This window comes from Ovis aries, chromosome 20 (assembly GCF_016772045.2).
Source record: "Ovis aries strain OAR_USU_Benz2616 breed Rambouillet chromosome 20, ARS-UI_Ramb_v3.0, whole genome shotgun sequence".
Taxonomy (NCBI): Eukaryota; Metazoa; Chordata; class Mammalia; order Artiodactyla; family Bovidae; genus Ovis; species Ovis aries.
In genome coordinates, this window is record NC_056073.1 from 20,203,404 (window position 1) to 20,214,885 (window position 11,482).

General features: G+C 41.3%; 1 protein-coding gene across 8 annotated transcripts in view; it reads right to left on the reverse strand.

The window, feature by feature from the left end:
• Positions 1–8,349, reverse strand: part of ADGRF1 (adhesion G protein-coupled receptor F1) — a 47,563-nt gene extending 39,214 nt beyond the window's left edge. For 7 of the 8 annotated variants that reach the window (XM_042236866.2, XM_060403675.1, XM_004018869.6 and 4 more), the window contains exon 1: positions 8,004–8,348. The gene's annotated coding sequence lies outside the window, so the exon portion shown is untranslated. Of the gene's footprint in view, positions 1–8,003 lie in introns of all 8 variants that reach the window. The other variant, XM_060403679.1, reaches the window with a different exon arrangement.
• Between the last annotated feature and the right edge of the window lie 3,133 nt (positions 8,350–11,482).

Sequence of the window (11,482 nt, forward strand, 5' to 3'; positions counted from 1 at the left end):
AATGGCACTCCAGAGGAGGTGCCAAGCTCTTTCTTGCAGCCAAGACTTAAGCTTAGCAAGGGGGACCCAGCCTTCCTGGAATCCCCCGGTGATTATTTGCCATCTTCCCCGCTTGATTTTGCCTACTGACAATCAGTAAAGCCCAGAAAACTTGAGCTTCCTCTTAGACTGTTAACCTGAAAAAAAGTACCTGAATCACACTCAAGGGAGGGGATAGTTACATAAGAAGAAGTAAGGATAACTCTTTCTAATTTACAAAAAGCTTTCATATGTATTGCTTTGATTATTTTGGCAATTAAGTGGGAATTATTTTGGCTTCACACTTGTATAAAATGAGAAGAGTAAACCTAAATTCTAAATAAAAAGACTGTATCTTTGATTTCCTTAACTTTCTCTCCCTAAAGAAACTCATATTTCTCTTAGACTCTGGGCCCGGTTCATTTTATTGCTTGGGCCATGGTTTTTCTAAAATTTGAGTGTAATTGCTTTACAATGGTGTGTTAGTTTCTGCTGTACAATGAAGTGACTCAGCCATATGTACACATATATCCCCTCCCTCTCGAAACCCATTCCCGTTCCTCCCCCATCCACTCATCTAGGTCAAAACAGAACACCGAGCTGAGCTCCCTGTGAAACGGAGCAGGACCCTATGGTCCTTGCCCTGCATGTCGTCTGCCTGCCTGTTGTCTGTGGAAAACTTTAGTCAAAGAATAATCATAAAAGAGAGAAATGCTGAAACAAAGGAAAGGAGTCAAAGGAGACTAAATAATAATAATACAGTCATTAAGCAGAGTCAAAGACCTTTAGCTCTTTCTCAAGGTCTATAGATAATATTCAGAGCCATATCCTGTGAGCTGTCTCACAGATATTAAAACACTGGGTGGGAGAAGTGAACTGTATGATGATCAGACTGTACTCAGGACATGTACTCAGTCTCAGTGACTGGCTGCAAAGAAATGGAAACAAATGGACCTGGAACTAAAGATTAACCATACCCCAAACAACTGAGATGATGTTGGTCAGACCACTGATGACCAATTTGTTGAAGATGGCTGTTAGAGATGACTGTGCTGTTTCCACGTGTAGCTCAGTTAAGGTCTCTTTGTGCAAGAAAAAGAAGAATGTATGTTTCAAAGCTATCTTCCTAACAAATGTGAATGTCATTTTGTATCCAAGGAAACCTAACTCTTCAAGATGAAAACAGAATTCATCAGGCCTACTGGGAAGAACCTACAGACCAGAGTTTGTGGGGTCTTCAAGGGTGAAAGGTCAGATTAAAGATCTTACAAACTGTTCTTTTGTGATCTGTTTTTAAATGAGTAAAACAATATCTGACTTCTCATTCAGTGCTCACATTGATAAACCTTGTTTCAAATCTACCAAAAAAACACTCATTTTATAAGTTTCCCTAACCGTATTAAAAGTATTTTCATCATAATTTCCTAGTAAGTAAAAACCTATTTTACAATCATATTCCTCAAATGATTTTTCTAGAAATAAAACCAGTTGCCTGGCATTCGACCTATCCTGCAAATACCATGCCAATTCAAAACTAAAACACCTTCACATTATGTACAGATGAAAAGCAAACACATTATCATGGTAGAATTGTTATTGAGACTCCTATAATCTGTCTTAAACGTCCCTTCTATTAACCTTTTTCTTGTTCTTCCTTCATTCCAGATTATTTTGAGTTTTGATAGACATGGCCAAATGAGCCTTCTAATTTGTATCCAGTTATAGTCCCTGGTAAGGTGTAGAAATGCCTGTTTCATCACACTGGCCCCACCATGGTTATAATGCTTGCCAAACTAATTCGCAAATTTTAATCTAATTGTTTTAATTTCTAAGCTTTTGATTATTAATAAAATAAAACATTTTCTCAGATGTTTATTGGCCATTTATATGTATTTTTCTGGTTTGACTATTAAGTCTTTATATCAAGTGTTTCTATTGATATGTTCACTTTTATCTTAACAGCTGCTTTTAGGAGCTCATCAGGGCATAGATATCAGCTCTTTGTCACTCCTGTTATAAATATTTGCCCATGATTTGTCTGTGGTCTTTTAACTTTTTATGTTGTCCTGTTCAGCCCAAACGTTTAAAACATTCATGGAATCACATCTGTCAATCTCTTCTGTTATGGATTTTAAATCTGGGGTCATGTTAAAAATTTTTTCTATGTAAATATGGTAAAAAAAAAAATCCTCTTATATTTACTTCTCACACTTCTTTAGGCAAGTTCGTTGGTTTGTTTGTTATACACATTTAAATCTTCAATCTTCCTGAAGTTATTTTAGGTTTTGGTATAAAATAGGGCTTTAGGGCTTCCCAGGTGGCTCAGTGGTGAAGGATCTGCCTGCCAAGTGGAAGACAAGGGTACAATTCCTGGGTCAGGAAGATCCCCTGGAGGAGGAAATGGCGACCCACTCTAGGATTCTTACCTGGGAAATCCCATGGACAGAGGAGCCTGGTGGGCTACAATCCACACGCTCACAAAAGAGTCGGACATGACTTAGCGACTAAACAACAAGGGCTTTACTTTCCTTTTCCTCCAAATGAATAGTTAGCTATCCCAACTACATTTCTTGACTGAACTATTCTTTATCAAGACCACCTAGAAAAATCTTTGTCAATTTTAAAGGTGCATACTGTCATCATAAAACTCTAACCTGGATATTTTTAAAATTCTATGCTGTCTTTGTCTTTTCTTTTGTTAGTTACTTGCTTAATTAGCATCTGGATCAACAGTATAGAAGAGTGTTATGTTATACGCCTAAGAACTATATCGTTAAGTGTCTTATTAGAAAGAATTAACCTGATATTCTTAAGCTATTAAGCACGGGAATGTCATCAAGCAAAACTGGGCCAAAGTACAAACAAAAAAGTCTAAAAGGTTTTCATGGAAAATATAATCTGCTTAATCCAAAGTCTCTTTACCCAAAATGTTGCAGGTGTGAACCAGTCCTAACACCACATTTTTATAGTAAATGTCTGCTTATCCCTAAATAATAGAGGAACCCTTATGATCAGATTTTTAAAAAATTTTATCTTATGAGGAAGAGGCAAATGATAAAGAAATTATCTTCAAGACTTCATTTAAAGTCTTTATTTCAAAAGACCTTCTTTAAAGCAAAACAACAATTTTCACTGTCTGTGGGCCTCTGAAGATTAAAAACTGACATTTGCACTGAGAACCCAGAGACTATGAGGACCAGATCATCCTCATCAACAAAATTTAACTGTATTTTGCACTTTTTTCATGTCTGTTCACCTTTTTGGATTTTATTTCTTTAACTGACCATGCACAGGAGATTTACAATAACTCTAGAAAATGCTAGGGCACTTTCATACTTATTAATTCTTATGGATATTTGTCCCCCATATGCCAGAGCCCAGGTTTTCATCTGCCATTGAACTGGAGCTTCTGTGAGATTCTCTGCGGCTTGCTGGGGGGTGGGGTGCTATAAGAGGCCCCCCTCCCCACATTTCCTCTGGTTTTGTGTACTGCAGTGGTGGAATTCAGCAAGACTAGAAGCAGCTGGGCATGGGAGAGGGGGTGATGCTCTACATCTTTTGCACCATCCTTCTAGGTTCCTAGATTATTTTCACAGCTATTAACCATGTATCCAGCCCAGAACTTTGAAGGCCTTGACATCCTTCAAGCACATCTCTGCTCAAACACAATCTATGTAACTATGGGTATTCCCTGCCAAAAATCTTTAGAAAGAGAACATTACAGAATATTTTGAAAATTGCAAAGACATATGTTTAGATTGGGTGGAATGTGGTTTCACAAGGCATTTTTGTTTGTTTAGTCACTAAGTCATATTCGATTCTTTTGTGATCCCATGGACTTCTGTGACTCTATGGACTATAGGCTCCTTTGTCCATGGGATATGCCAGGCAAAAATAATGGAATGGGTTGTCATTTTCTTCTCCAGGGGATCTTCCCAACTCACAGATCAAACCTGCACCTCCTGCATTGGCCGGTGGGTTCTTTACCACTGAGTCACCGGGGAAGCCCACATGAGTGTCCTTAAGCAAAACTGTGAATTCAGTGACATTGTTGTGGGGAAGCCATTCCTCTACTTTCTGAGTTGTTCACCCTGGGGACACACCCCAGCCACTGCTCACATCCTTCCATACCAAGTACCCTATTGCTTCTTCCAGTTCATGCTTGCACCAAACCAAAGTGCTCAGAAAGCCTTCCTCAGTGATCAATGCAAAGAAATAGAGGAAAACAATAGAATGGGGAAGACTCGAGATCTCTGCAAGAAAATGAGAGATACCAAGGGAATATTTCATGCAAAGATGGGCTCAATGAAGAACAGAAATAGTATGGACCTAACAAAAGCAGAAGATATTAAGAAGAGGTGGCAAGAATACACAGAAATACTATACAAAATAGATCTTCACGACCCAGATAATCAGGATGGTATGATCACTCACCTAGAGCCAGATATCCTGGAATGCAAAGTTAAGTGGGCCTTAGGAAGCATCACTACAAACAAAGGTAGTGGAGGTGATGGAATTCCAGTGGAGCTATCTCAAATCCTGAAGGATGATGCTATGAAAGTGCTGCACCCAATATGCTAGCAAATTTGGAAAACTCAGCAGTGGCCACAGGACTGGAAAAGGTCAGTTTTCATTTCAATCCCTAAGAAAGGCAATGCCAAGAATGCTCAAACTACCGCACAATTGCACTCATCTCACACGCTAGTAAAGTAATGCTCAAAATTCTCCAAGCCGGGCTTCAGCAATACGTGAACCGTGAACTTCGAGATATTCAAGCTGGTTTTAGAAAAGGCAGAGGAACCAGAGATCAAATTGCCAACATTTGCTGGATCATCAAAAAAACAGAGTTCCAGAAAAAAAAAATCTATTTCTGCTTTATTGACTATGCCAAAGCCTTTGACTGTGTGGATCACAATAAACTGTGGAAAATTCTGAAAGAGATGGGAATACCAAACCCCCTGACCTGCCTCTTGAGAAATCTGTATGCGGGTCAGGAAGCAACAGTTAGAACTGGACGTGGAACAACAGACTGGTTCCAAATAGGGAAAGGAGTACATTAAGGCTGTATATTGTCACCCTGCTCATTTAACTTATATGCAGAGTACATCATGAGAAACGCTGGACTGGATGAAGCAAAAGCTGGAATCCAGATTGCCGGGAGAAATATCAATAACCTCAGATATGCAGATGATACCACACTTAGGGCAGAAAGCCAAAAAAAAACCTAAAGATCCTCTTGATGAAAGGGAAAGAGGAGAGTGATAAAGTTGGCTTAAAGCTCAACATTCAGAAAACTAAGATCATGGCATCTGGTCCCATCACTTCATGGCAAATAGATGGGGAAACAGTGAAACAGTAACTGACTTTATTTTGCGGCAGGGGGGTGGGGCTCCAAAATCACTGCAGATGGTGACTGCAGCCATGAAATTAAAAGATGCTTACTCACTCCTTGGAAGAAAAGTTATGACCAAACTAGACAGCATTTTAAAACACAGAGACATTACTTTGCCAAGGAAGGTCCATCTAGTCAAAGCTATGGTTTTTCCAGTAGTCATGTATAGATGTGAGAGCTGGACTGTGAAGAAAGCTGAGCACCGAAGAATTGATGCTTTTGAACTGTGGTGTTGGAGAAGACTCTTGAGAGTCCCTCGGACTGTAAAGAGATCCAACCAGTCCATCCTAAAGGAAATCAGTCCTAAATATTCATCAGAAGGACTGATGTTGAAGCTGAAACTCCAATACTTTGGCCACCTGATGCGAAGAGCTGACTCTTTGGAAAAGACCCTGAAGATGGGAAAGATTGAAGGTGGGAGGAGAAGGGGACAACAGAGGATGAGATGGTTGGATGGCATCAACAGACTCAATGGACATGAGTTTGAGTAAACTCCGGGAGTTGATGATGGACAGGGAGGCCTGGTGTGCTGCAATTCTTGAGGTCGCAAACAGTAGGACAAAACTGAGTGACTGAACTGAACTGAAAGTACCAAAAAATGTTACTGACACCCTAGTTTGAATGAATGTGTTCATTTACTTTTCCTAAGAGGATATTTCTATCTCTTTAATTGCAGTACGAATGACATCAGAGGGCACAAGGACACCAAAGTATGGAGCCCCTCGCCCTCAGTGCAACAAGACATAAACCCTTCATGAGAACCTTGTCCCTGTTTCCAAAAAAGAGTAAAGGAACACACTGTCTTTTTAAAGAAGCAAGATATACATACCTATGAGGCACGTCAGCAACAATTTATATCAACTTGTAGTCATGCATTAAATAGGAGTGTGTGCAAGTCAAGCCTCTTAGACTCAACATGTTCATGCTCCAATTTTAACACCTTATGCTCATGGCTACTATTTTGCACATTAAATAACTAGAACAAGAAAAGCTGAATAATTTGCTCAAGATTATGCCACTTGGTAATGGCAACCCACTCCAGTTTCCTGGCCTGGAGGATCCCATGGAAAAAAGAGGCTGGCAGGCTACAGTCCATGGGGTCGCAAGAGTCAGACATGACTTAGTGATTAAACTGCCAATAGTTGAATAAAGTACTCTGTGTGGTCATATAACGTACAATCCTTTTAAATTTGGGTTATGGTTGAATAATTAGTAGTTGTTTTATTAAAAACATAGCAAAAGGTTTGTGTTAATACTCTGATAAATTACAAAATGTATTTTAACCTGATTTTGTTACTTCCCTCGATTCTGTAACCTCCAGCCTATCATGTGTTATTACCAGGTTTGATTTAATGGATTTGTCCATGGAAATGCCTAAGTCATCATTCCCCTGCATCTCTGCAGCCTGACCTTCCTTCCATACCTCCTTTGGCAACTTCCCATGATTTAGTCTTTGGTATGCCTGGAAAATCCTATGGACGGAGGAGCCTGGTGGGCTGCAGTCCATGGGGTCGCTAGGAGTCGGACGCGACTGAGCGACTTCCCTTTCACTTTTCACTTTTATGCATTGGAGAAGGAAATGGCAACCCACTCCAGTGTTCTTGCCTGGAGAATCCCAGGGACAGGGGAGCCTGGTGGGCTGCTGTCTAAGGGGTCGCACAGAGTCAGACACGACTGAAGTGACTTAGCAGCAGCAGCAGCAGCAGCATGGATGAATTAAATTGAATATCAGGCTTCCATACATGGATTCTTCATGAAAAAGAAGAAAAAGGAAAAGGAAAATGACTACGTTTCAAGGCCTGTCAGAAAATATAACGTGTCACTTTGTGCTTATTTAGGGGAGAGAGATGAGGAGGTGACACAAAACGTCAGTTTGTGGATTTTCAGAGCCCAGAGAAGAAGTTAAATTGGGAAAACTCCTGGAAATATAGCAATTAGGTCAAATCTTAAACTAATTCATCCTAAAGGGAAAATAGACTTGATCTTCTTAGATGGCTCAGTGGTAAAGAATCCACTGCCAGTGTAGGAAATGCAGGTTCAGTTCCTGGGTCAGGAGGGGCCAAGGGAGGAGGAACTGGCAGCCCACTTCAGTTTTCTTGCCTGGGAAATCCCACGGCCAGAGGAGACTGGCTGGCTACAGTCCACAGGGTGGCAAAGAGTCAGACATGACTTAGCAACTAAACAACAACAAGACTAATATATTGCCAATTTGTGGAAGCCATGAGATTGAAGTTTATAAAATTATCCTTGGTGGAGCTTTCTTTATTTCAGTCAATCCACCTCCCAGACACACCACTCCCCCAAGAAGAAGGGGTACTGGATTGAAATCGATAGAGAGAAGGTTATGCTTTGAATCAACAACTTTGAGCCTGAGACTCAGATAACATCTCAATTTATATAGTTACCAAAAAACTGAACTCAATTGTATCTGTTCATTGTTTTCTCCACTCTCCATTCCTTTAGTTACCCTTCTTCAGGAAATGGGATATTGAAATATGAGTTTTAATTATTGAGGACTAATCTCAGATTAACAGGTGGTAAGGATGATGCTAAGACACGTTCTAAGGAATCAAATCACAGCATTGGGGCTTACCTGTGATTCCACTCTTCACATCACAGCCCCAGGGAGCCCTTCCTCCGGGGTAATCGTGGCTCAATCACTTCTTGTTCTGTTTGTAAAGACAATCGTAATATCTGAGCCACAGCAGCTCGCTGGCAGGTTCTGTAGCACTCTGCTACCCTGTAGGCAGACAAGCCCAGAACACACCCCCTTCAAGAAGGAAGAGAAAAATACCTTTCTGTTGACTCTCCCTCCCACTTAGAGTCCCTATCAGGCCTGGTAAGAGGGAGGGACTCAGAGCCCATGACCTAACAATTCTCCCAGCAGACAGAAATGACGGAGGGGAAATGGGAGGAAAACCCTCCAGAGGAACGCAGGACGCTTCTGTCCTCGATTCGTGTGTTTCACAATGTCACTCTGTCCAGCTTCCACAACCAGCCTCTGGACATCCAGGGTCATACCTCATAAAGCGGAAGGAATGCAGCCCTCCATGTGTAAATTTCAGGTGGGGAGAGGTGGGTCATACCAGTGGGGTATGGCGAGAGACAGATATTATTTCTCCTTTTCTGATTTTCTTGCACAACACTGAATAATGGGCTTGCTGCTTTCCCAGATGAAGCCACCTCAGACTTCTCTTTGGAATACTACAGAATGAAGATGGGCAAAGGAGAGCCCTGGCATGTACGCACAGGACAAATGCTTTCAGTATGCTGTTTGTCCTTAGAAAACCTCATGCTAAACCTTGTTAACTTCTTTCATAAGTTTCTTTCTCCCATCCAAGTTGAAAACTAACACTCTACAGTTACCAATAATTAGAGGTAGCTGACTCTAAATCACTCTGTAACTTGCAAATTATTTGAGGCAGCTTACAATACTAACACAAAATAAAATTACATTAGAATAGACATAAAGACATTGAAACTATAATAGTTCTATACACAAACTATATATATGTATATGGAATATTGAAAAGAGAAACTATAAAAGTAGAGCATCAACTAAGAGAAAGAATGTAAATTAAAACCTATTAGGTAGTTGCTGTGTTTTGTAAATTGAAAGCTTAACTCTATGAACTGAGCTTCCTAGCAAGGAAAAGAGGAAGCTAGTCTGGTAGACTGCTCTTATTATCAGAAGAGAGGAAATATACACTTTCTCAGGAAGAACAAAAAGGTCTTTGGAGCACTAACATCTAATAGAAATCTCTTTTTTTTAGAGAGAACAATATTCCCCAGATTATCAAGGTCCATCATTTCAAGTTGAAGACTGACCTTCAGCGCCAAGCAGGCCTAACCTCAGTGTGATCTTCTTGTTTCCAACACCAGCTTGGCCACTTGGTCCACATCCTTGCTCTTCATGACTGGGCCTGGATCTGGTCCAGTGGAAGAGTTGACAAGAGAATGAAGCCATTCTGCCAACCCCCAGGTTTTCAAGGGCATCAACCATCCCTCCTGTGTCACCCACTAGCCTAGGTGGAATACAGCTGATGTCCAAATTCAGTCAAGTTAATCCCCTTCTCGTCACGTGCCTTTTCAGCAGGATTTTGCCTGTTTTGGAGACGCACCAATGGTAAGTGGAGACCAAATATTCATTGAATATGAAGAGTCAAGGTCTTCTAGACCTGTATGCACTCCTTTGGTTGATCCAGTGCCTAACGTTCTAGGATCAGATGCCATCTTTTCAGTTCAGTGCTGCCTTTTCCTTTTGTCTGTATTAAAATGCAAGAGCTTGTAGGCGCACTTATGTCACTGACATCTCAGTGTTTATAAAATGAAGCTAATATTTACTAATTACTTAGGGAGAAAGTAGCAATAGAATTGGGTGGAGGGGGAGGCGGAGAGGTAAGGAAACAGTGGAAGAGTGAACGGATAAAAAGCCTCAATCAGCATGGAACTCGGCCTGGTGAGGGCTGGAGGCTCCAATGACAGCTGTTATTCACCTCCAGCTCTTTGTGCCATGAAGCCCAGCAACTTCCTAGGCACTGATGCATAGCCCCCACAACCAAAGGGACCCCTACTGTTTCTTAGACCAAAGAAATGGTTTCATTTAGCAGATACAGTAAGTCTCCTACATATGAATGAGTTCCGTTCCAAGCATGCATTTGTAAGTCCAACAAAGTTAGCTTAGGTCCCCAACTAACACAGCTGACCATACAGTACTGTGCTGTAATAGGTTTATAATACTTTTCACACAAATAATGCATTAAAAACAAACAAGCAAACAAAAAATTAAGAACACATTTTTAGTCTTACAGTATTGTATCTTGGAAAAATACAGTAGTACAGTACAACAGCTGGCATACAAGTGAACAGGCAAGAAGAATTACCGACTGGAGGAGGAAGGGGAGGTGGGAGATGGTAGAGCTGAAGGATCGTCGGCAATAGGAAACAGAGCGCAAGCTGCAATTTCACTCACATTTGATGTTGCTGGAACCTACATTTCAATGCATCTTTGAAAATCTGCAACTTGAAGCTTCAATATACAGGGGGCTTACTTTTACAAGAAAATTAAGCATCCAGTAAACATCAGTGGTTTCACGAGTACACGGATTCTGGTGAAACTCTGAATCCAAATAAATGAATATGTTTAATAAGTAATTCTATATTTGATAGAAGGTGATCATAGTAGGCCCAATATTTAGGTTGTGTCACAAAGAATCCGCCAGCCAATGCAGGAGCTCCAGAAGATTCAAGTCTGCTCCCTGGGTCAGGAGGATTCTCTGGAGGAGGAAAGGGCAACCCATTCCAGTATTCTTGCCTGGCAAACCCCATGAACAGAGGAGTCTGGTGGGCTACAGTCCACGGGGTCGCAAAGAGTTAGACATGACTAAGAACTGAACACTTGGGCATGTCACAAAGAGGGTGTGCCTCTAACTCCAATGACTCACCACCAAACCATTTAATCACCCCTTGTAGCTTCCTCCTGATAATTTGTTAACACACGCGATGCTGAATTTTTCGATATTTCCTGGTTAGGGGATGGGGTGCCTCTGTCACTGCAGAGAACCAAAAGAAAATGGAAGAAGCATAGTGTGAGCCTTGGGGTGACATGTATGACATGTCTTTGTTATGAACCCAAGAAGAGCCACCTTCTGCAAAGGCAGACTCATGGAAACTCTGCTGCTCTGGTGTGACTGCAGCGCTCCTCCTGCCCCCAAATCTCAGACACTAACCTAGGAAGCTGAAGCAATGTTGTTCACCCGATGCTATAAAGGCAGCCAAACAAATGTGGTCCATCTGGCCAACTCTGCGTTTCCCTTTTCTCTGGTGGTCTTGACCACAGAGCTTTCTCGGCGAGGCTGGCTCCAGCATCTTACAAATGCTGAAGAAGAGCAAGAAGGAAGACAGGGGCCTGAGGAAGAGCATCAGACCTTCTAACTCCATCTGTTTGTGTTGGTTTCCCGAACAGTCTGATGGCTTCATTTCCAGCAAAAGAGCAGAGTCACAGGAATAAACAGCAATAAACCTGAGGTCTGGGAGAAAGGAAATGGCAAACAGAATCGTGTTATCAGAACT